General features: G+C 44.4%; 1 protein-coding gene and 1 long non-coding RNA gene across 3 annotated transcripts in view; one reads left to right on the forward strand and one right to left on the reverse strand.

Annotated features, from left to right (window-relative positions):
- The window catches only part of LOC141082570 (germ cell-specific gene 1-like protein), a 130,084-nt gene that overhangs the window by 65,187 nt on the left and 39,126 nt on the right, over nucleotides 1-25,771 (reverse strand). Inside the window, exon 1 of one of the 2 annotated variants that reach the window (XM_073566543.1) lies at nucleotides 12,694-12,851. The exons of the other annotated variant lie outside the window; for it this stretch is intronic. The gene's annotated coding sequence lies outside the window, so the exon portion shown is untranslated. Of the gene's footprint in view, nucleotides 1-12,693; nucleotides 12,852-25,771 lie in introns of those variants that run through there. 2 annotated transcript variants of the gene reach the window in all.
- Nucleotides 14,985-17,267, forward strand: LOC141082517 (uncharacterized). Its single transcript, XR_012230525.1, has 3 exons — nucleotides 14,985-16,865; nucleotides 16,969-17,060; nucleotides 17,171-17,267. It is a non-coding gene; the product is annotated as an uncharacterized lncRNA (long non-coding RNA).

A 25,771-nucleotide genomic window follows, 5' to 3' on the forward strand; every position in this document is an offset into this window, starting at 1 on the left:
CTTTTTATTAGTTTCCTGAACAGGTTTCCTCCATCTCTTTGAGAATACAAAGATTAGCATATTTGTCACATCTTCATTTATTATACAGATTTAACAAAAAATATAAATCCTACTACAAATTTGGGAGACTACCAGAGAGAAAAAAAACAATAAATATCAATATATCAGTAATATTACATAAACCAATTAATTGTGTCTGCAAATTGAGATTCTGGTTTGACTTTTACCATATATACTTGAGTATAAGCCGACCCGAGTATAAGCCGACCCCCCCTAATTTTGCCACAAAAAACTGGGAGAACTTATTGACTCATATAAGCCTAGGGTGGGAAATGCTCCATAGATTATTCCCCCATATGGTGTCCCCAGAAGAAGCTCCATAGATTATTCTCCCATATGCTGCCCCCATAAGAAGCTCCATAGATTGTTCCCCCATATACTGACCCCATAAGAAGCTCCATAGATTGTTCCCCCATATGCTGACCCCATAAGAAGCTCCAAAGATTGTTCCCCCATATGCTGCCCCATAAGAAGCTCCTTAGATTGTTCCCCCATATGCTGCCCCCATAAGAAGCTCCTTAGATTATTCCCCCATATGCTGCCCCATAAGAAGCTCCATAGATTGTTCCCCCATATGCTGACCCCAGAAGAAGCTCCATAAATTGTTCCCCCATATGCTGACCCCAGAAGAAGCTCCATAGATTATTCCCCCATATGCTGCCCCCATGCTGCTGCTGCATGTAAAAATAAAAAAATGATATACTCACCTCTCCATCGCTGGGTGTCAGGTGCCGGTGTCACTGCTGGCACCTGAGATACTCACGTGTCCTGCGTCCATGGCTGCTCACTGCTATCTGCCACGTCATCAGTCAGTGACGTTCAGACTGCAGGGGGCACGGCGCGCACTAACCACGTCACCACACCCTCTGCTGTCTGAAGTCACTGACCGATGACAGACAGTAGCAAGCACCCATGGACGCAGGACAGGTGAGTATCGCTATACTTACCCGTCCTGACGCTGTCTCTTGAGCCCCCAGCTTCTCCGCGCTCTCTCTTCCTGCCTTCAGCGGTCATGTGGTACCGCTCATTAAAACTCATGAATATGCGCATATTCATGAGTTTTAATGAGCGGCACCACGTGACCGCTGAAGGCAGGAAGAGAGAGCACGGGGAGAAGCTGGGGTCTCAAGACACAGCGTCAGGACAGGTAAGTATGACCTGACACCCCTGCCCCCCCTCCCCCTCCGACCCCCTTTGTATATGACTCGAATATAAGACGAGAGGGGGACTTTCAGACCAATTTTTGGGGCTGAAAATCTCGGCTTATATTCGAGCATATACGGTATTCTGAGTCTTGTGACAAAGCTCGTTAAAGGGTCGACATTGACTTTTAGGATTGCTACTTCCAATAGGTGGCAATAGAGTTCTAGTCCTCTTTCTCCCTGAAGAGACAATTTGCACATTTCCCAAAGGAGCATTGTGGCTTTAATTCTGCTCATCTCGGCATGCTTGACATGTCACTCTCTGTAAGGAGAAACCTTACCCCTTGGATCCCAGTCAGACACCTCTCCCCCCAGCCAAACCAGATCTCACACTTTGCAGTGATGAGGGGCATCACCCTGAAACACAGTGTCTGCAAATTGAAATTCAGGCTTGGCTTTTATTCTAAGTCATGTAACAAGGCTCTATAAAGCGTCGACATTGACTTCTTGGATTGCTACTTCCTATAGGTGGCGCTAGAGTTCTAGTCCTCTTCCTCTCTGAAGATACAATTTGCATAACACAATTAAAAATGAGTTACACGAGACAAAGGGCTGCACCAAACAAGGCCACAATATCTAGTAAGGGGATGTGCAGCCGAGACAACAAGATCAAAATAATGGGGGGACCGTGATTATAATAAAGAATGAATACTTGTATAAATGCTATAGTGCAGTGAAGAACAAATGGCCGAGCAGCTAAACTGAGCATAACCTAAAATACGGTGTCATGATCTGAATTTGATCTGACAGTTTTAAATTGCACAGGGTGAACTTTTTTTTACTTTGGCAAGTGCCAAGTGACTTGACTGTCCCCGGTGGTGGTTAGTGGTATCACACTTTAGGTTTAATGTACACGTAATTATGAATCAGGTGTGGGGCTCTATAAGTGAGTCTCAGGGTGTGCAATCACGGCTGGTGATATTGATTGATTCATTCTGAGTTTGTGAAGCCTGGGTGAACATGGAGCTTAAGAGGAGTCCTGCGCAGTCAGCCAGAGGAGACGAGTGGCAGCTAATGGTGTCTGCAGGAATTGCTGGCATGGCGTGCAGGAGTCGCAGTTTATGGTGTCGGCGGGAAGTGCGTGCATGGCTTTGTGGAGTGGCGACTATGGAGAGAGTTGCACTCGGCATGCTCGACTTGGTGGCCGAGAGCTGGACTCAAGCATGCTTAGAACTTTGGCAGAGGCTGACTCATCCTTGGGACTCTGTTATTGGACTGCTACAACTGGAGATGGACTCTGCTCCAAGGCTGCACTATGGTGTGGCATCCAGGATGGTGACGGATCCGGGTGGAGGAGAAGACGCACGCAGGTGGTGGGGCTCTGTTGCAGGAGCATAAGCACAGAGCCTAAAGCTAAGTGGTGTTCCCCTGTATTGTCTTCTTTCCTCATGTGTGTTGTTAGTGCAGTGGTGGGATTAGTCTCCGCACCGACCAATTCCCTAGTGAGGGTTTAGGGTCAGGGCGAGCAAGGGTTTAAGGTTCGCGTGCGGCGACAGGTGCGGAGCCTGTATAGGGAACAATAGGAGTGCAGGGACACTGGCTCAGGGGAGCTTAGGTGGTCTCCACGTCCCCATTCCCTATCGCAGGGCCCACCATTGTTAATGTTATCCAGGTTCCCCCTTATTTAAATTCGCCGTACTGGAGGCGGGGTTTCCAGAATTTATATTAACGTGTAATACCTAAATTCGCCGGGTGGAGGCGGTGTATCCATCTGCACGTATTATTATTTAAATTCGCCACTGGAGGCGCTGTATCCAGGGTCACGTGTGTTATGGGTCCGCCTTGCGGTATCATCTGCGTCCAAACACACGTGACCATGACATACGGCACACAGAAACAGCTCCATGGTCAGGGAGGGGAATAGAACCGGTCAGTAATTGTAATATGGTAATGGTAGATTAACAGAAGTAGGAAATATGCTGTTTAGGCCTCTTTCACACTTCAGTTTTTTGCATCAGTCAAAATCTGCCAAAAGGACGGATGGCGGATCCGTTTTAGTACTGAAGACAACAGATGGCACCCGTCCGTTTTTTTGACGGATCCGATGAGAGAGAGAGAGAGAGAGAGAGAGAGAGAGAATTTTTTTTTTTTTTGTCCGGCACCCAGAAAGAATTTCGGGTTAAATGAGTGTCTGGAGGATCCGCCACAGAAAAAAACGTTGCAAGCTCCGTTTTGAAATCTTTGAGGATGGTGACGGACAAGAACTTTTGGCGGATCCGCAAAAAAAACGGATGCAACGGACGGCAATCCGCCAATAATGGAAGTCAATGGGGAAAAAAACGGATCCTCAAAAGAAAATTGCGGATCCGTTTTTTTCAAAACCTGGCGGATTGTGACTGATTGTAAAAAACTGAAGTGTGAAAGAGGCCTTAGAGAAATGTTAGTTAATATCGCTGGCTAGGATGATGCCCACCCACAGACGAAGGCTAGTGCAGAAATGCATATCTGGGTGGGAGAATCACGTCAGTTATTGGGTTGTGCTCAGTCTAGCTGCTTGTCCTTTGTTTTTCATTGCACTATAGGGTTTATACTTATCTATACAAGCATTCATGCTAATGTCTGTTGTTTTGGTCTTGCTCTCTTGGTTACGCAACCTGTACCTCTGTATGTCATGTATTACAAGATTACTAGCATTGTCTTCTCCTGCGGCATGTGCTGCCCTTTGTCCTGTGTATCTCAGTATTAATTGTTTTATAACATATTACTAATAAAGATTTATATTATGTAGACTGTGGGCCCTCGTGGGCAGGGTCCTCTCTCCTGTACTTGTGTGTGCCTTGTTTTGCTCATGTTTATTGTACTTGTCTATATTTTCCCCTTTCACATGTAAAGCACCATGGAATAAATGGCGCTATAAAAATGTATAATAATATTACAATTTTCCTAATTTGGTAGTCTGTCCAGTTTTTTTGCACGCTTTATATTACTTATAGGGTTGGGTTACCCACTGATATTTGTTGCTATTTGGCACTCACCTCTATTACGATACCTAGTTTAGTCCACACTAATCATCAGGTTTGTTCCTAAATGGAAATTTGGGTCATTGATTCTACAGAACACCAGCCTTCCCACATGACATTGGAATGACAGACTTGTAGCTTTGCCCGAGGTGTCACATCAATAGAGTACATTGATACTTATGATGAGGAATGCCCTTGGCTTGAAAGATAATGGCACAGGAAAATGCATATAATTTATGAAGTATAGGCCAACAATTGTCTGAACTGCCTCTTAATGTCATAGTTAAAAGCTAAAATATTTTTTTTAATTTTTTTTATCCATGGGAAAACCATGTATACATAAAACAAGGTGCCATATGCAAATATGAGAAGATATGGAGAATGTGATTGAATCCATCTGTTTTGGTTCTGAGCCAACTTGCACAAGATAGTGTAGAACATTTGGGGGCATTAGAGAGTTTGAACTAAAACAATGGAGTGTTGTCTTAAATATATGGAAGATTTATGAGGGACGAAGTATAAGTTCATGGTGAATGAATGCACTTTCTGAGTGCCATAACATATCTTCCTTTGCAGGTTAACCAAAATATGGACTCTAAACAGAATAAGGATTTCTCACAAAGAGCTGCAATTCCGTGACATGTAATATTGTGGCAGCAAGTACTTATTGCTAGTTATATTTTTGGTGTGGAGAGGGGTACCAGTGTGAGTTTGGGTATGGAATGTTTGTCTTTGTAAAACATTAAAACTGCAATAAAAAATACTGGGTACAAAAAATCTAACTTCTTTTTCACCAAGTGCACCAGGCAATATCCTAATTAGGAGTTTAGCCTAGCAGAAAAAGGGACAGTACATTAGTTGAAACATAACAGATATTTAATAATTAAGCCCATTGACAAAGTGATTATGGTGAGGGAATACTATAAGACGGAAGCCATGCGTCACTTGGTGGGTGGACACAAGCGGTCCTCAAGAGTGATCCCATAAACATGCGTAAGGATCCATTGATATCGTTACTATGAAAGCAGAGTGATATCTCATCAGATGGCCAAAAGGTTTATAATTGAGTGACCAAAAATCAAGCTGGTATTTCATACCAAAATGACAAATCTAGGATTGATCCCCCGGTTGCCCTATAGTAGCTAAGAGTAGATCAGTCATTGAATGCCTCAGTTTTGGGGCTTCTATTTAAGACCTCACATTTTTTGAGAGATTCAAAATTGCTTTTTCAGTATTTAGAAAATGTGATGTGTGGGATGGGTATTCACTAGCATCCACTGATATGGTGAATCTCTATTCACGTATACACCACAATGATGGGATGGCAGCAGTGAGAACATGTCTTGAAGAGACGGATATGGATCATGGGATCAGGTATGTGTTTACTACTCTGTAAAGCTTCACATTACAGATATGTCCTGTGTCATAATAGAGAAGAAGAGTCCAGCTATGTGGACCCTGGTAACTCAACTTAAAAAAAGGGGAACAAAATCACTATTAATTTTTAAACGTAATCACTCAATGCAAGGGAAAAAACTCTATACTAAATCCAATTTTAGAGGATCTAATTTTAAAAGATCATTCCCATGTACCCTCTTATTTATTTTCCAGAGATGTAAGACCATACAGGATTACATCATGACTGGACTTTTTTTTGGGGAGGAAAGGATGATAGTACTAATCAAAAGGGAGACCATAGTGTGGACATTTGTTCTCAAAAGAATACTATCACTAATCTTCAATATCAGAGGGGTCCCTTACCTGGTAAGAGTTTATTACTTGTAATTCCACTTACATTCACTGTGTGTGTAATGTGTTTGTTCTTGTGGCCACATCGATGTTGGGAAAACTGAAGAATCAGGAAACTATGTAGGGAAACTTAGACCTCGATATATACATTTTAGAGTTGTTACAGGTTTTGGGTGTACTTTAATTATGTATCATTTATATAAGATGCCTTGTGTTTGGTAATAATAGAAAAGCATAATTGTTACTATTTTAGCTTTTTGTTTTGTAAATTACATTAATATGGTGCTAATTGTCAGACTCGGACTGGCCCACAGAACAGGTGAATCCCCTGGTAGGCCCTCCGCTCTGGTACATGAGCAGTAGTTGATTCACTTGATTGTACAAACAAAGACAACATCTTCTCAATCATTTATAAAAATTCCCCAATTTATTATGTAGACGCAGAGATAAAATTGTAAATGAGTGTCATGTAATATTTGCATTTAGATGAACAGTAAGATCACAGAATCAATGATACTGGTGGACAATTGTCATGACAGCTAACACTGCTAAGAGATATGTTTTTATTCTGGTGCCACGTAAGGTAAAATGCAAAAGACAATGCTAATATCTGAGTGATGATGTGTGCATTTAATGCATGGGATGGATGAAAGCCCATGAGGTTTTGGGTAAGTGTGTGTACATGTGAAGCAACCTTGGTGTGACGGGAGTGCCACTCCTCCATGATAACTTAAGACTTGTGAAGATAAATTAAGGCTTGTGAAGAAGTAGCGCCCAAGAGTTTCTTTCTGGGAGTAATGATGATTCTGTTACTTTCATACAAATCATGAATTTAAACAAATGAAGTTTAAAACTGGATAATCCCTTTAACCCCTTTACCTGCCAGAGAATAGTGTGAATATGTTGCTGTACTTATTTGGCACATAAATATGATGTGTACTGTTGTGCATTTAGGAAGTGCAAACTGTTTATCAGTGAGATTTATGGTCAATTTGCAGTTTGATCAGAAGGTAATTCACAGTTTTAGGGTAGTCAAATTTGATATAGTAAAACAGAAATGACACACTTTCTTTCAGACATTACTTATCCAATGAGATAGCTTTTACCCAAGAAGAATACCTTCTCCTAAAGACATCCCACATTATTACAACTGGGTAAATACAGGTTCAGATCTCCTCTTTTTTTTCCTGCATATAAATATTCATTACATACAGGATATGGGAATGTACAGAGTTGTATGCACACTAATCAGAGTCATTCAACCTATTAATCTCACATTTGATAAGTGAGAAGTCTACTACTCCGCTCACAGCCACAACAGACTTCCCTCTTGATATCTCATTGTCGGCTCTCCATACTGAAGCATGTATCTTCCTAACCCCTGCACACACAGGATAATTGAGACTTATCCATAGGCATGATTATAACCTTAATCGCATTTCCTGCCTAGGCAATGGGCCATGGCTTGATGCTTGTTTATAGATGAAAGCCATAAGATTGTCCAAGGGTTTATTGAAAGAAAAACAAAGTATCTCCAGCATGGCTCCAATCCTGTAGTCCAATGGAGCCTAGGATGAGTCAATAGGACAGGTCATCAATACCTTTATACCTGCAAATCTATTTATATAATTGCCTTATAAGCCGGTCACATTAAAGGGATTTTCCCACGAATGAAAGTTCATTTTAAAAATTATCTGTCTGACCATGTACGGAGCATACCACATCTCCTGGACAGGGGAGGAAGCAAAAGACAATACTGGCATTACAGCAGGCGATCACAGAGGATTAATTTTGTGAGGTAAAATATTTCACTGACTGTTTTTAAACAATATTTTACCTCACAAAATGTATCCTCTGTGATCTCCTGCTGTAATGTCAGTATTGTCTTTTGCTTCCTCCCCTGCCCAGGAGCTGTGGTATGTTCTGTACATGGTCAGACACAAAGGGTGAGAGAGACAAAGCACAGGGGGAGACAGCTCAAATGGGACAGCACATGAGGGGAGAACACAGCACAGGAGGGAGAGAGACAGCAGACAAGGGGGATAACACATGGGGTAGACAGGTCAAAGAAGAGAGCCCAGATGGGAGAAGTCAACACATGGGGAAAGTGAGAGTGGAAAGGTGGGCGAGCACATGGGGGGAGAGATTCTCAATGCTGCAAAGCCTGCCCCCATCGTGACATTACCGCCCTCCTGATGCGATAGCATCGGGCCTTCATCTAGTCTATAATAATAAATGCGCTAAGCAGCTTCTGTCCGGTTGTAACTTGATGACGTCACATCCAGACAGAAGCTGCCTTTGGCGGTAGCACTGTGCCTCTTCTGCCCCCCGCACACTCCCCGACACCATATACCTTCCTCACCATGCCAGCCGTCACCACACACCTCTTGCCATGTTAACCCTCAACACACACACATCCTCAACATACACTCCTCTCACCTTTCACCATCTCCACTCACGTCCCCCCTCTTTCACTCCACATACGACCCTTTCTCTCACTCTGTCTCTCATACTCACGCCGTCATCGCCGCTGCTCCACGATCACCGTCGGCATCGGCACGATCCCCGACATCTTCTTCCGCCGGCGCCATCCTGGAGCCAGACGTTGTCCACGCCGGCGACATGTTCTTGCGGCGACGCCATCTTGGATTGGTAAAATCCCGCGATACTCAAGATGGCATTGGCGAAATCTCGCGAGATTTCGCCTACGCCATCTTGAGGATCGCGGGATTTCGCCGATCCAAGATGGCGTCGCCGCAAGAACATGTGGACGACGTCAGGATCCAAGATGGCGTTGGCGAAATCTCGCGAGATTTCGCCGACGCCATCTTGGATCCCGCGGAATTTCGTCATTTACCTCACGCCGACTTGCTGTGTGGACGTGTTGCCTTGCTCCTCTGCCTGTTCACTGCCGGTGTCTAATTACAGGGCTAATTGCCGCACAACACATGGTCAACGCTACATCACTATCCTCCCGATGCGATAGCATCGGGCCTTAGTCTAGTTGTTCCAATAATTGTCAACTTATATAGCTACCACATTAGACTATTTAACAGTATGTTAAGCCACAGTTCTCATCACTTAAAAAAAAAAAACGCAAGTTGCTGACCATCCGTTTTACAGAGAAGAAGCTCAAAATGTAATTGCTGGTGGTCTCAAGGTTATCTTCTTGGTGTCCATAGGTGCACTGCCCTGGGGTTGTCCTGGGGTTGTGAGGTAAACTGTTCTCCCTTCTAAGGTGAGTGTAGTCAACAGCAGTCTACCTCACGTTTCTTGGAAAGTGCATCTGTGGGCAGTGGGAAGATAAATTTGCAGTCAACAGCAATTATCTATCAATCTTCTCTCTGTGGGTTAGTGACTTGCATTTTTTGAAAATGATGTGAGCCCCGATATCTGTGTTGTCTTGTCAAAAATGTTTACTGAGGTAGCTGTATCCAGATGTATTTCTCAATGGTTCACTAACAATTTCACTGTAATGGACAAATCAGAGGAAAATTGCATTTAGTTGCACTTTAAATTGCAGACGTTTTTTAATCAATACATTTTCATCTATCTATGAGAGTGTATACTTTATGTATGCCAGTGCATTTCCATAACTTGGCTTCCATTTACCGACCAAGAAAATTACCAAAAATAAGTCAAACTAAATGTGATGTAGCCAAGGTTATCTTACTACCGATAACACAGTATTGAGAAACCACGGTGAAAAAAGTAATCTGATACGTAACCTGATATCGGTCAATAGGTTGTGCAATGCTACATTATCTTAATCATGTTAAGGGAGATAACCTTAAGTGACAAGTTATCAAGATGGGATATTATTTTTCAAGTTAAACTTGGCTACATCTGTGGCTCTGATCATTAAAGGGAATCTGTCACCCCTTTTTTGAGATCATATAATGATATCATTCAATTGTGTGTCACATAACGATTCTCTTAGTACTTTTGCTTCCCCCTGACAACGCACCTTTCATGCATAAATACCATGTTTAGATCGGTTGTCCGGTCCACTGGGCGGGGCTTATTCACCTGCTCCCCCTCCTTCCTGTCTTGCTCTACGCATTTCTTCTTGTGGAGAGTAAGACAGGGAGGGGAGGAGCAGTTGAATAAGCCCTGCCCATCGGACCGGACCGTGGCATTTTACATACATCTGAACCGATATAAAAGAGGTATTTATGCATGAAAGGTGCGGGGTCAGGGGGAAGCAAAAGTACTAAGAGAATCCTTATGTGACACACAGTTGAATGATATCATTATATAATATCTCATTAAAGGGGTGACAGACTCCCTTTAAGTCGGTGGCATTTTCCATACACAATGCAATTACAGTTGTGGCCAAAAGTATTGACACCCCTGCAATTCTGTCAGATAATACTCAGTTTCTTCCTGAAAATTATTGCAAACACAAATTCTTTGTTATTATGTTCATTTAATTTGTCTTAAATGAAAAAACACAAAAAGAATTGTCCTAAAGCCAAATTGGATATAATTCCACACCAAACATAAAAAAGAGGGTGCACAAAAGTATTGGCACTGTTCGAAAAATCATGTGATGCTTCTCTAATTTGTGTAATTAACAGCACCTATAACTTACCTGTGGCACCTAACAGGTGTTGGCAATAACTAAATCACACGTGCAGCCAGTTGACATGGATTAAAGTTGACTCAACCTCTGTCCTGTGTCCTTGTGTGTACCACATTGAGCATGGAGAAAATAAAGACGACCAAAGAACTGTCTGAGGACTTGAGAAACCAAATTGTGAGGAAGCATGAGCAATCTCAAGGCTACAAGTCCATCTCCAAAGACCTGAATGTTCCTGTGTCTACCGTGCGCAGTGTCATCAAGAAGTTTAAAGCCCATGGCACTGTGGCTAACCTCCCTAGATGTGGACGGAAAAGAAAAATTAACAAGAGATTTCAACGGAAGATTGTGCGGATGTTGGATAAAGAACCTCAACAAACATCCAAACTAGTTCAAGCTGCCCTGCAGTCCGAGGGTACAACAGTGTCAACCCGTACTATCCGACGGCGTCTGAATGAAAAGGGACTGTATGGTAGGAGACCCAGGAAGACCCCACTTCCTACCCCGAGACATAAAAAAGCCAGGCTGGAGTTTGCCAAAACTTACCTGAAAAAGCCTTAAATGTTTTGGAAGAATGATCTCTGGTCAGATGAGACAAAAGTAGAGCTTTTTGGGCAAAGGCATCAACATAGAGTTTACAGGAGAAAAAAAGAGGCATTCAAAGAAAAAAACACGGTCCCTACAGTCAAACATGGCGGAGGTTCCCTGATGTTTTGGGGTTGCTTTGCTGCCTCTGGCACTGGACAGCTTGACCGTGTACATGGCATTATGAAGTCTGAAGACTACCAACAAATTTTGCAGCATAATGTAGGGCCCAGTGTGAGAAAGCTGGGTCTCCCTCAGAGGTCATGGGTCTTCCAGCAGGACAATGACCCAAAACTCACTTCAAAAAGCACTAGAAAATGGTTTGAGAGAAAGCACTGGAGACTTCTAAGGTGGCCAGCGATGAGTCCAGACCTGAATCCCATAGAACACCTGTGGAGAGATCTAAAAATGGCAGTTTGGAAAAGGCACCCTTCTAATGTCAGGGACCTGGAGCAGTTTGCCAAAGAAGAATGGTCTAAAATTCCAGCGGAGCATTGTAAGAAACTCATTGATGGTTACCGGAAGCGGTTGGTCGCAGTTATTTTGGCTAAAGGTTGTGCAACCAAGTATTAGGCTGAGGGTGCCAATACTTTTGTCTGGCCCATTTTTGGAGTTTTGTGTGAAATGATCAATGTTTTTCTTTTTGCTTCATTCTCTTTTGTGTTTTTTCATTTAAGACAAATTAAATGAAGATAATAATACCAAAGAATTTGTGATTGCAATCATTTTCAGGAAGAAACTGAGTATTATATGACAAAATTGCAGGGGTGTCAATACTTTTGGCCACAACTGTATTTGGCCGCCTTTTGACAACCAAGGCACTTATAGCATGTTCGCGCCATAAATATCTTGTAGATGCAGCACACACATCTGGACCACCCCACCAGGTGGGTCGGGAATCTTGTGATCGCGTTAAAAGAAAGTCAACTTATTCTACTCTTTTTGGAAAATCTTATCACAACTATATAGAAACTAAAAACTGGCAGTAATGAAAATGACACCCCATAATATCACCCCAAAGAAGAAACAACTCAGATATAGGGATGAGCGTCATAAAGTTGCAGTAGTGGAATTTTAGGAAATATGAGTAAAGGGACAACAATACAATTTAAAATCGAACATCCAACATTTAGATTATTTCATCACATACAATAAACTAAAATATATGTTTAAATGTTGACTTTTCATTAACTGATTCTTTCTGTTTAAATAAGGCAATGGGTATAAGTGTATCAGTTTATATGAATAATTACTGAATATTTATGTGTCTGGGTTTCCTTTAATATACAGTGGCAACCATGCCATAGTAGATCTACCTGCTGTAATTCTAAAACCGTAAATCAAGTAATAAAAAACGAACCATTTCCAAGAGTCACTCATTATTAAATCTTGTACTGTTAGAAGAGAAAGCAAGTAACATTATAAAGGAGCTCCATATTCCGGCTAATAGTGGACACAGCAGAACTGCTGATACACATGTTAAGTCAAACAGATCACACTGTGGATACAACATAATTGATATTAAACAGGTTAAGCTTGTTGAACAAATACTTACGGTACATGCAGAATTCAAGAAAGTAAAATCCATATAGAATAACTCAATAAGCGTTATCATAACCTACTGCTCTGATGAATGCAACAGATGATATGACATGAAGATGTGAGAGTTAACATGATATGACTAAAGATGAGCTGTTAGGATGAGGTCTGCTCCACAACGCCAGCCAGGCTTTTTATTATGATGTGAGAATGAGTAGAGCTGATTAAAATGCCTTGATTATCTGCTTGGATAACATAACATCAGTTTTAAGGAAGATTAACAGGATTTTAAAAACATTAGCAGATCTTTGGGTTTGGCCTTATCCCACAAACAGCTGACTTCATTAGAAATGTGCCTACAGTAAGTATGAAGAAGACGTAAGATAAGAAAAGACAGCATTACATAAAAGGCACAATGTCTAGCTATTTATCGATGTTACTATCAATCTTATTTGATTTATTGGTGGGATGGAATACATTTTTACGTTACCAATGCTAAGAGGGAGCAGATCAGGAAATGTGACAAATCATGACCTGGTGTAACAATATAACCCACAGTTCATAGTTTCATCGTATTTAGATGTATTTAGATATTTATGGTAGTGTCTAACACTTTTCAGGATGGATAGTCCTCTTTGCCAGGTAAAATACACCAAAAGGTAAAAATATGCCAGATGTGATGGCCCCACTCATTAAAGGGTTTGTCTAGTGTAAAGCTACAAGGCTGCAGTCACTCTATTTGACTGTAGACTTGTGAATCCTCACATCACAAGCACTGTGCTCTGTGAGGGTGTGTAATACCCGGTCCCGGTTCTGGCCCTGCACCCGGTTCTGGCGCTGCCCCCAGTTCTGGTCCCGGTCTCACCTACTCCTGCTATCAATGCTGCCCTTGTACCTCTGCGAGGTCCGTGTCAGGATCCTCGCTCTCTGTCTGTCCCTCCTCCAGGGAGAATGCTTAGGATGCGCACGCTTCCCTCTGGTCTCTTAAATGGACAGCACGTATTTTTGGAAAATATCAATTAACCAATGGCAGTGCACTGATTACTATTTCTGGTCACTCCGCCATAGGTGGAGTGCCGGAGCAATGTGTATTCACTCTTGCTAAATCCGGTTCTGTCTCTTGCTCTGTCTGTGCTGTTATAGCATTCCGTGTGGCACTCTGCTTATACTGATTGTTTCCACAGAATATCAGTGACCTGTTCGGTTATCCTAGACGACATCTGTACCAATTCACTCCAGTGCCATCCCGTTCCTTCACTCGCCATCCGAACCCGTGGACAACGCTAAAGTTGCCGGAGCCAGCTTCCTTCCGTCTACCCAGAACCTGAATATCAGTGACCTGTTGTTCGGCTATCCTAGACGACATCTTTACCACTCAATTCACTCAAGTGCCATCCCGTTCTGCCACTTGCCATCCGAACCCGAGGACAACGCTAAAGTTGCTGGAGCCAGCTTCCTTCCGTCTACCCTCCGTCTACCTGGAACCTGACTGTCCTCACCAGAGCCAGCATCATCCCATATACCCGGTGTCCGCCGGTCAGCTCCACCATATCTGTAATATCTGTTTACCCGTTTGTCCCGCTGGGACAGCTACCACGTGTCCGGGGTCTAACTAGAGGTAGCACCTGTGTCCCCCAGGTATTCCACTCTGGTCCTGTTCGAGGGATCTTACTACGGGTACCTGGGGCTTACTAGTTACGCCGCCTTCGGAGCCCACCGGACCATGGTCTCGAGGTTACACTCAAAAAATAAAAAACAAATGTTAACTTCATCACCTGTGCCTTTGCTTCCATTCGTTACAGATTGATCCGGCCATGGAACCCGCGGGATCCCAGAGACCTCCGACGGTGGAGCTTTGCCAAGGGGTGACCCGTCTAAGGAATCAATAGGGTAAGATCACGACTTATCTTTGCAGCTTGTCTACCCGCATGGATTCCCTGGTGTCCCCGACTGCAACTGACTCGTCTTCCGGCACCCAGGTACCCGCCTGCACGGCAAGTAAAAGTCCTCACCTGGCAGCCCCCACCCGCTTCCATGGTGATCCCACTCAGTGTCGGGGTTTCATCAATTAGTGCATGCTGCACTTCGAAATCTTGGGGTATATGTTTGCTTCCAACCGAGCCAAGGTGGGCTTCATAATGTCACACCTTGCTGGAGAGGCCTCTATGGGAGAGAGGGGACCCTCTGGTAAATGATCTCCAGTCTTTCCTAGAAGCGTTTCGCAGGATCTATGATGATCCTGGTCATGTCACGTCGACAGCTTCAGCCTTGCTCAGTATTTTTTTTTTTTTTTTTTTTTGCTCAGTATGCTGTTCGGTTCCGCACTCTCATCCAAATTATCCTGGAACGAGTCCTTGCTGGCTACCTTCTGGGAGGATTTGTCGGGAAGAATCAAGGATGAGCTGGCGGGACAGGACAGGCCTACTACCTTGGATGATCTGATGTCCCTTGCAACCCGAATAGATTTTCATGAATGTTCCAAGGAGATCAAATGAGACAAAAGGCTCTACCACCTGGGTTCTACTTCACCCAAGTCGGCTACCTCATCTTCCTCCCTTGAGGCCATGGAGATTGAACGTGTAAGTTTGGAGAGCCACCGCCAGGAGGCGCGTCGCAAAGAGGGAAGTTGTCTCTACTGCGGTAGTCTTGCGCACCTGATTCGTACCTGTTCAAAGAGGCCAGAAAACTCCAGTGCCTAGGTTCGGTTGGAGAGTCCACTCTAGGTAGAGAACATTCCTCTCCATCATTGTAAATCTCGGTCTGTGTCCTTCTAAGCAATAAAATTCTCTGAACTCTGTTTGCTGGATTCTGGAGCCGCAGAGAACTTCATCCAGCAGGCGGTTGTGGATCATTACCGCTTACCAGTCCAGTGTCTTCCTGATCCTTTGCGGGTGACCACCATAGATGGCAAACCACTGACGAAGCCCATCCAGCTTCAGACCGAGCCTGTGGAACTCCGGGTAGGTCTAACGCATTCTGAAAGAATCTGTTTTTATGTGTACGGTTTGTACACGGTTTGTCTCATCCCTTGCTTTTAGGTCTACCATGGCTTCAGATGCATGAACCAGTCCTAAATTGGAGAACAGGAGAGGTTCTGCGTTGAGGAGATTGCTACATGGATCGATGCCTAACCCAGATTAAACCCGTTTCGCTTCCTGTCCAGCCGGTTTCCCTGCCAGGGTTACCTTCCTCTTACTGGTCCTTCTCTGATGTCTTTGGGAAAAAAGAGGCTGAAAGACTACCTCCACACAGGTCGTATGACTGTCCAATTGATCTTCTCCCCCGAACATCCCCTCGCGGGAGAGTTTATCCTCTTTCTCAAGCAGAGACTCAGGCCATGTCAGACTACATCCAAGAGAACCTGACAAGAGGATTTAACCGAAAGTCATCTTTGCCGGCAGGATCAGGTTCTTCTTTGTGAAGAAAAAGGACGGATCCCTGCAGCCCTGTATTGACTACTGGGGCCTAAACCAGATCACGGTAAAAAAAAAGGTATTCATTACCTCTTATTTCAGAGCTGTTTGATCGTCTCTGAGGGTCCAAGATCTTCACCAAATTGAATCAGAGGGACCTACAACCTGATCCGAATCCAAGAAGGGCACGAATGGAAAACAGCCTTCAACACCTGTGATGGCTACTACGAATACCTGGTAATGCCGTTTGGCCTAAGCAATGCACCCGCGGTCTTTCAGGAATTTGTTAATTACATTTTCAGGGATCTGCTCTATACTTGTGTCGTTGTCTACCTGGACGACATTCTGATCTTCTCTGCAGACTTGGCCTCGCACTGGAGGCAAGTGCGTCTGGTCCTACAAAGACTCAGAGTACAGGCTTTATGCCAAATTTGAGAAATTCCTCTTTGAACAATCTTCTTTACCTTTCCTCGGTTACATTGTATCCTCCACAGGATAAAAGATGGACGCAGAGAAGTTTACTGCCATCCTCAAAAGGCCCCGTCCGTCGGGGCTAAAAGCCATACAATGATTCCTGGGGTTCGCCAACTACTACCGGCAATTCATCCCACACTTTTCCACCTGAGTGGCGCCCATCACAGCTTTAATCCGGAAAGGTGTAAACTCCAAGGAATGGTCCCCCCAGGCAGAGAAGGCCTTTGTTTCTCTCAAAAAAGCCTTCACTTCCGCAACCGTTCTCGATCGTCCGAATTCTAATGAGCAATTTTTTCTGGAGGTAGGCGCTTCTTCCATAGGTGCTGGAGCAGTTCTCACCCAGAAATCGTCTACCGGTCGGATGATCTCCTGTGGTTTTTTGCTAAGGTTTTTTTCCCCTGCAGAAAGGAGCTATTCCATTGGAGATCGGGAATTGTTGGCTATCAAATTAGCTCTGCAAGAATGGAGAAATCTTCTGGAGGGAGCTCTTCATCAGGTACTCATATTCACTGATCATAAAAACCTTGCCTACCTCGAATCCGCACAGAGGCTGAATCCCCGTCTTGTTTTTTGCTGGTTTTAAATTTGTCCTTCATTTCCATCCAGCTGACAAAAACGCCAAGGCAGACGCACTCTCCAGAGCCTTTTTGCCTCCTGAACTGGAAGAAGAACCTCAGCACATTATTGAACCTTCAAGGTTAGTCTCAGTTGCCTCTATTGATCTTGCCCGACTTCCCCCAGGGAAAACTCTCTTGACTGCCTTGGAACATAATTGTATCCTGCGGTGGGGTCATTCTGCCAAGTTGGCTGGCCATGCCGGTCAGAAAAAGACTCTGCAACTCATCACTAGTGTTGAGCATTCCGATACTGCAAATATCGGGTATCGGCCGATATTCGCTGTATCGGAATTCCGATACCGAGTACCGATATTTTTTCAATATCGAATACCGGAATCGGAAGTTCCCATAATGCAATGAGCCAGTTGTGTTAGCCATCTTAACTAATGGCATGGCTGTGATTGGCTGCTGAAATGATGTCATCATGATGTGCGATCTGTGCGGGCCTGCCGGGGGTCTGTGCGGGCCTGCCGGGGGTCTGTGCGGGCCTGCCGGGGGTTGTGTGTGTGCAGGCATCGTCCGATGGGACTACATGTCCCATCGGGCTATGCCTGCTACAATGACAGTGATTGACACATTAGCCAATGATGGGACAGTAGTACATACTACATACATACTACATATATACAATATTCATACAGCATACATACTACATACTGCATACATACTTCATATATACAACATTCATACAACATACATACATACATACATGCATGCTACATATATACTACATTCATACAACATACATACATACTACATACATACCTTATATATACTACATTCATACAACATACATACATACTACATATATAGTACATTCATACAACAAACATAAAACATGCTACATACATACTACATGCATACTACATACAATACATTCATACATTCATACAATACATATAGACATACAATACACAACCTCCGGCAGGCCCGCACAGACCCCGCTCGCACACACAGACACACACAGTGTCCGCCCACGCACTGCCCACTCTTCCCCCCTCCCGAACTGGATGTGCAAGGAAAGAAAGGGTTTATTTTCATTCCGATATTTGTTCCCCATTGACTTGCATGGGTTTCCGGTATCGGAATCGGCGATACCCGATACTTTTTGGTTATAGGTCCGATCGAATCCGATCCGATATTTCATGATATCGGATGGTATCGCTCAACACTACTCATCACCCGTTACTACTGGTGGCCTGCCATGGGTAAGGATATCCAGGAGTATGTCGCAGCCTGTCCTTCATGTGCCCGTAACAAGACTGAAAAACGTCTAAAAGCCGGTAGGCGTCAGCCTCTTCCGATTCTGTCCGCTCCCTGGCAGCACATCGTGATGGATTTCATCACGGGTCTTCCCATCTCTTCCGGCTGTTTAATGGTATGGGTTGTGGTGGACCGCTTCTCTAAGGTGGCTCACTTCGTTCCGCTACCCGGTCTCCCGTCTGCTCCAGAACTTGCGGATCACTTCATTCAGCTCATCTTCAGTCTCCATGGATTTCTTCTCCACATCGTGTCTGACAGGGGCACCCAGTTCACCTCAAAGTTCTGGAGAGCAGTCTGTAAACTGGTAAAAATAGAACTGAATTTTTTTTCGGCACACCATCCCCAATCCAATGGGAAAGTGGAGAGGACCAATCAAATCCTGGCCGGATTCCTGCACCATTTTGTCAACGCACACCACGATGACTGGGTAGAGTTACTGCCCTGGGCGGAATTCTCCTACAACAACCAAGTACAGTAAGTGAATCTTCTGGAAAATCTCCCTTTCAGATTGTGTTTGGACTCCAACCCGGAATTCCTCTTCCTATCTCTGGACCGTCTGGCGTTCCAGCAGCTGATACCTTTATCGAAGATTTCTCGAAAGTTTGGAGAGATACAAAGACTGTTTTGGAGAGAGCCTCTCAATGTATGAAAAGGCATGCGGACAAAAGACACCTAGATGCTCCCGGAGACAAGGTATGGCTCTCCTCCAAGTACATCCGTCTGAAGTTGCCTTCCTACAAATTGGGTCCCCATTTCATTGGGCCCCTTGAAGTCATGAGACAAATAAACCTGGTCTCTTACAAACCGAAATTGCCTACTTCCTTACGTGTGCCTGACTCCTTTCATGTTTCCCTCCTCAAACCAGTACTTTTGAGCTCCTTCTTTAAGAACCCGGGTATCACTCCAGATCCTGTCTCTGAGGATGATGTTTTTGAGGTAAAGCATATGTTGGCCACTAAGAAAGTAAGGGGTAAGACCTATTATCTGGTGGACTGGAAGGGCTTTCGTCCTGAGGAGAAGTCTTGGGAGCCTAAAGAGAATTTCCAGGCCCCTCTCTTTCTTAAAAAATTTCACCTGGGCTTGAAAAAGAGGGGGCGTAACGAGGGGGATACTGTTACACCCGGTCCCGGTTCTGGCCCTGCACCTGGTTCTGGCACTGCCCCCAGTTCTGGTCTCTCACCTGCTCCTGCTTCCGACGCTGCCCCTGTACCTCTGCGAGGTCCCTGTCAGGATCCCCGCTCTGTCTGTCCCTTGGCGTCCTGCTGCTGCTTCTCTCTCCCCCACTTCCTGGCACACTGCCAGCAGGCCTCCAGCGAGAATGCTTAGCATGCGCGCGCTTCCCTCTGGTCTTTTAAAGGGACAGCGCGCAGTTTTGGAAAATATCAATTAACCAATGGCAGTGCACTGATTACTCTTTCTGGCCACTCCGCCATAGGGGGAGTGCCGGAGCAACGTGTATCCACTCTTGCTAAATCCGGTTCTGTCTCTTGCTCTGTCTGTGATGTTATAGCATTCCGTGTGGCACTCTGCTTATACTGATTGTTTCCACAGAATATCAGGACCTGTTGTTCGGTTATCCTAGACGACATCTGTACCAATTCACTCAAGTGCCATCCCGTTCCTTCACTCGCCATCCGAACCCGTGGACTATGCTAAAGTTGCCGGAGCCAGCTTCCTTCCGTCTACCGAGAACCTGACTATCCTCGCCAGAGCCAGCTTCATCCCATATACCCAGTGTTCGCCAGTCAGCTTCACCATATCTGTATTATCTGTTTACCCGTTTGTCCAGCTGGGTCAGCTGCCACGTGTCCGGGGTCTAACTGGAGGTAGTACCTGTGTCCCCCAGGTATTCCACTCTGGTCCTGTTCGAGGGATCTTACTATGGATACCTGGGGCTCACTAGTTATGCCCCCTTTGGAGCCCCCCGGACCATGGTCTCAAGGTTCCACTCAAAAAATAAAAAACGAATGTGAACTTCATCACCTGTGCCTCTGCTTCCATTCGTTACAGGGTGCTCTGTCCGGTACTGGCGGTCATGTGCATACACCCTGCCACATTCTGACTAAATGGGCGCAGCTTTGCTCAACACAAATGTATTGAGCAAGGCCGGAAATGGTTTATGGGCTCATTCAGACGTCAATGATTTTTATTATCCGGAAAAAATAAGTTCAAGTTTTATCAGTCTTGTTTATCAGATTTTAACCAGTGTCTGATCACTGTGTATCATTTTTTACCCTCAGAATTTATCAGTTTTTCTCGTATGAAAAAAAATGATGGCTTCTCAAGCTTCTTCTATCAATCTCTGAAGAACGAACAGCAAACGCATGGCATCCAAGTGCTGTCCAATTTTGAACGGACCAATAGAATTTCATTGGCAAGTTTGAGGAATCACTCAGATGAAAATTGGACAAAACTCTGTGAAAAAAATACACAGAAAATGATGAATAGGAAAGAGGTGTCAGTCAATGCACTGCTGAAGGAAGCTTGATGGCAAGGTGAAATCAAACAAGTTTTTGTCCTGATGAAGAGGTCGTGTGAGTCCTTAAAACGAGTTAACCTATGAACCTTTACAATAAAATACTACAGATTTCACCTTGCCATCGAGCTTCGTTCAGCAGCACATTGAATGACACCTCTTTCCTATTCTTCATTTTCCCTGGGTCCATACGTTACCGGTGTCCTGCAGCAGCAGTAATACGAGTCCACCTCATGTTGTTTGTTTGCAACCACACCAGGTGAGTGTTCCCACATTTCCTACCCGTCTATTATCATCGGATAACACCCCATTGTCCTGTTTTGACTCCTAGTTTTTTCTCTTCCAAAAAAATACACGGACATGTGAACAGTCTCATATACTATAAGAACGAATTCAGATGTCCGTGTATGGACCATGATGCACAGACTGCCCAAGGGACCCCAGACCTAAACTTTACAGTCTAATAAGCATATATGAATCTGTCAAGTTGAGGTCAGGAGACCCCTGGCCAGTCTGTGCATCGCTGTACGTACATGGACCTTGTTTCATGGACATCTGAACTTTGTCTAATAGGTATAAATACTATCTGTGAAAAGCATGGATCAAACATTGTCACCAACAGCCAACAATCATCAAAACAATCACACAATTGACTATTGATGGACGAGGCAACAGCTGCTTTTGCCACTAGGCCGGTTATTGTGCGCTTCCCAGTGAACGTATAGTATATACACATTCAGTCCCAACTAGAGTTGAGCGACTTTTGTCGGATCGGGTTTCATGAAACAAAATTTGAGTCGGATGAAACTGGTAAGACTAGGGCAAAAAAAAGTCGGGGTTTCATCCGAAACCCGACCCCCAGTGCAAGTCAATGGGAAATAAAAGTCGGCATTGAGCAGATGACATGCATCCACTCAATGCCGACTTTTATTCCCCATTGACTTGCATTGGGGTCGGGTTTCGGACGAAACTCCCGACTTTTTTTGCCCTAGTCGGACCAGTTTCATCTGACTCAAATTTTGTTTCATGAAACCCAATCTGACCAAAGTCGCTCAACTCTAGTCCCAACAACCGGATATATAAATATTTCACCGCCAAGCTCCGCAATAACCACAGAAAAAATTAGCTGCCACCACCAATTGTTTATACAGGTCAATTGGACACCTGTTTCTGGTAAAATGTTTTTCTCTTGTTTTTGTTTCTGGTAAACTGGGGCCTCACAAGGCTCCAGGGATGCAGTTTATAGAGCAAGAGGGAAATAGCTGTTAAATTGTATATATTTAATTAAGAAAAAAAATAGGCAGTATTTATAGCAATACACAAAAGATATTACAAAGGGGAAAAGACAATACAGTATATACAATCATATAAAAATAAAAGGGATAAACAAAAGAAATTGACTAGACTTTATGCCACAGGAGTAACACAGATCTTTGTGGAGGGAGTGCTCCAATTGGAAAATGATGCAGTCCCACAGCGAGCTGTATCTCCCAGCACTGAACAATGGCTCTTTATCAAAATTTGTTTTTTTTTCCAGGTATACACTGTAAGTCACGTCCCTTGATGACCACAGATGGGGACTGGTAAATGGGATGCGGCTTAAGTATCAAAAATTATGAGATCCCTGACCGTAAGGATATCTGCCCCACTGGAGGTCCCAGGCACGAGATATTAATGTCATATTTCCTATCATGATTGTAGCTTTCTATAGATACCATACATGTCATATCCAACATTATACATCTGGCTGATTTTAATTTGAGGCTGATGTGCAGACCACACAGCGATGCAAGTATATGCATTCTGTTCACCACTTTGTCACACCACTGATAATATGTATTCCATGACTAAGATCTAGACCCATCACAAAAAAAATAAATATAACTGGTATCCAGTGCCTGTAATTTTTTCAAACACTGGAAGACTTATCCACACAGGAGAGAAAAGTGTTGCTTCACAGCCTGTTGTACAGACTTCATGTCTGCTCTTCATCAGATAACCTACTTCACTTACCTGCTCACAGTGGGGGGTCATAGAGCAACAGGGGTCAGATGGAATGTTAACAAATTTCAAAAACTGACCGTCACATCCAAGCATAAGCATAGTGTGAACAGGTGCTTAACCTAGAGTCACCAACTCATATACATTCAAACAAAAAAGGAAGCACACTGTAGTGCCAAACCATGCAAACATGAAAAATGAATAATGAATTGCATTACTGCATTAGAAGTATGAAAAATTGAGAAAGTTTAGCGCATAAAATGGCCAAGTTATGTGTACCTGGAAGCCACGTTAAGGCATTTCTCGTTTTCCAGGTCCCTATTCTATGCCAATCTTCACTAAGACTGTAGTCTCCATCTGAATGGGAGCCTATGAAAAATCCTCTGTTATGACTGAAGTCTATATCTCTGTGGAGGGGAAATGGCACTGGTTTGATTAAAAATGCCTGCAGCTAACAGGTGGAGTGCTCAGTCAGAAGGTAAATGAATACAAATTTCAAAAACTGACCGTCACATCCAAGCATAAGCATAGTGTGAACATGTGCTTAACCCAGAGTCACCAACTCGTATACATACAAGTAAAAAAGGAAGCACACTGTAGCGCCAAACCATGCAAACATGAAAAATGAATAATGAATTGCATTACTGCATTAGAAGTATGAAAAACTGAGAAAGTTTAGCGCATAAAATGGCCAAGTTATGTGTACCTTGAAGCCACGCTGTCATGGTTCAGTCCGGAGTTTATCTTCTGCTGTCTTCACTCCGGACTGGTCATGCGGGGGTTAATCTCCTCAGCCTCGTTCTGGAGCTAGCTGGGCTATTTAAATCCCTCACAGCCTGCTGACCAGTGTTAGTGATGGCTCAAGCTTGCAGTTTAGAGCCGCTGACCCTTGTACCCTGGTGATCCTCCTGCCTTTGACTGATATTCACGTGTATGACCCGGACTGATTTCTGACCCCGTCTCTTGGTATTCGTCTCTGCTGTTACGTTCCCTCTCTGGCATCTGACTCCCTGGCTTGTACCCCGACCACGTATTTCGTCTCACGTTTTGGACCCCGTGCTCATGTTCTGGCTTTCTGATTCTCGGCTTTGGTATTTTGACTACGTGTATTGCTGCTCCTTCTGGTACGTCTGCTCCTGTTAGTTTCTGACTCGGTTCGTCTGACTATTCTCTCTTGTTACCTGTGGCACCTGTGCTGTTGCTCAGGGTTGCTGCTCTTAGTGTGTAACCTATCTTCCCTCACCAGCTCCCCCTGGTGGAGGTTTCACTACATTATCACTAACCTCACATTTAAACGGGATTTTGCATTTTTTTTTCTTTGGCCATGGATCTGCTGCATAACTTGGCAGATCAAGTGTCCAGTTTGACGCAGATGGCGCAGGACTTTTCTGTGAATCATCAGTCCCTTGTCATGTCTCAGACCCACTTACAGAAAGAACTGACTGAGGCTATTAAGACCATGCAGGGAAACACCTCTCATTTTGTTTGTCCACCAGGTGACTCGGTAGATGTTATTTTGCACTCTCCTGAACCCTCAGTTAAACTTCCTGACACATTTTCTGGCGAAAAAGATAAATTTCATATATTCAAGGAGAGTTGGAAATTATGGTTTTCTCTTAGACCCCGATCGTCTGGGGATGAGACTCAGCGGGTGGGGATTGTTATCTCCTTACTTAAGGAGGGTCCCCAATCCTGGGCTTTTTCGTTGCCCCCTACTGCCCCTGAACGGATGTCGGTAGATAGGTTCTTTGAGGCCCTAGGACTTATCTATGACGAACCGGACCGTGTTAGGGTGGCAGAGGACACTATTTTGGGTCTGGGGCAAGGGAAGCACTCAGCCGAATGGTACAGCTCCAAATTCCGTCGATGGTCCACTGAGGTGTCCTGGGACGACTCTGCACTGAGATGTCTGTTCAGGAAGGGACTGTCGGATTGCTTGAAGGACGCTCTGGCTCTCCATCCACCTCCCAGTTCATTGGAGGAGGCTATGAGTCAGGCTATCCGTATGGATCGGAGACTGCGGGAGAGAGGTGTTACTCAGCGAGGGGTTCCGTTTTTCCCTGCTAACCCTGATGTTTTGCTTCCATCTGAACCTATGGAGGTGGGAGCCACTAACCCCCAGGAGAAAGAGAGGAGACGGCGACGTGATGGAAAATTGTGTTTTTACTGCGGAGATCCCGGACATTGGAAAAAAGACTGCCCCTCCTGTCCTCCGACTAACAAGCGGCTGAGTCTGGGTGATAATCGTGGAGGTCACCCAGACTCTCAGGTACCTTTTTCTTCCTTTTCAAGAGTACTGCTAAAGGTGGAACTTGGTGTTGAGAACGGCTTTTTCCATACTTCGGCTTTTGTAGACTGTGGGTCATCCCTGAACCTGATTGACTCTAAGCTGGTGGCTCGCTGTAGATTAGGGACAGTTAGGTTGGGGACTCCCTTAAAAATTGTGGCTATTGATTCTACACTACTCACTAAGGATGGTCTCCATTTCAGTTCTAAAGAATTTACCCTCAGGGTGGGGGCCCTACACCAGGAGCGCATGTCATGCTTTGTTTTGGATAACCTCCCTGCTGGCCTGGTGTTGGGGTATCCCTGGTTGCAACGGCATAACCCAGTTATTGACTGGGGGTCCCGGGATATTGTTAAATGGGGACCTGGGTGTTCTGAAAATTGTCTTGCTACTGTGTCTGTCATCCGTCAACATGGAGGGTATTCCGGAGTACCTAAAGGGTTTTAAGGATGTGTTCTCCGAAAAGGAGGCTGAGGTTCTACCACCACACCGCCCATTCGATTGTGCCGTGGATCTTGTTCCCGGTGCCAAATTGCCCAAAGCCCGGCTGTACAATCTCTCCG

The sequence above is a fragment of the Dendrobates tinctorius genome, unplaced genomic scaffold (assembly GCF_039654945.1).
Source record: "Dendrobates tinctorius isolate UK_male_01 unplaced genomic scaffold, ASM3965494v1 ptg000018l, whole genome shotgun sequence".
NCBI lineage: Eukaryota > Metazoa > Chordata > Amphibia > Anura > Dendrobatidae > Dendrobates > Dendrobates tinctorius.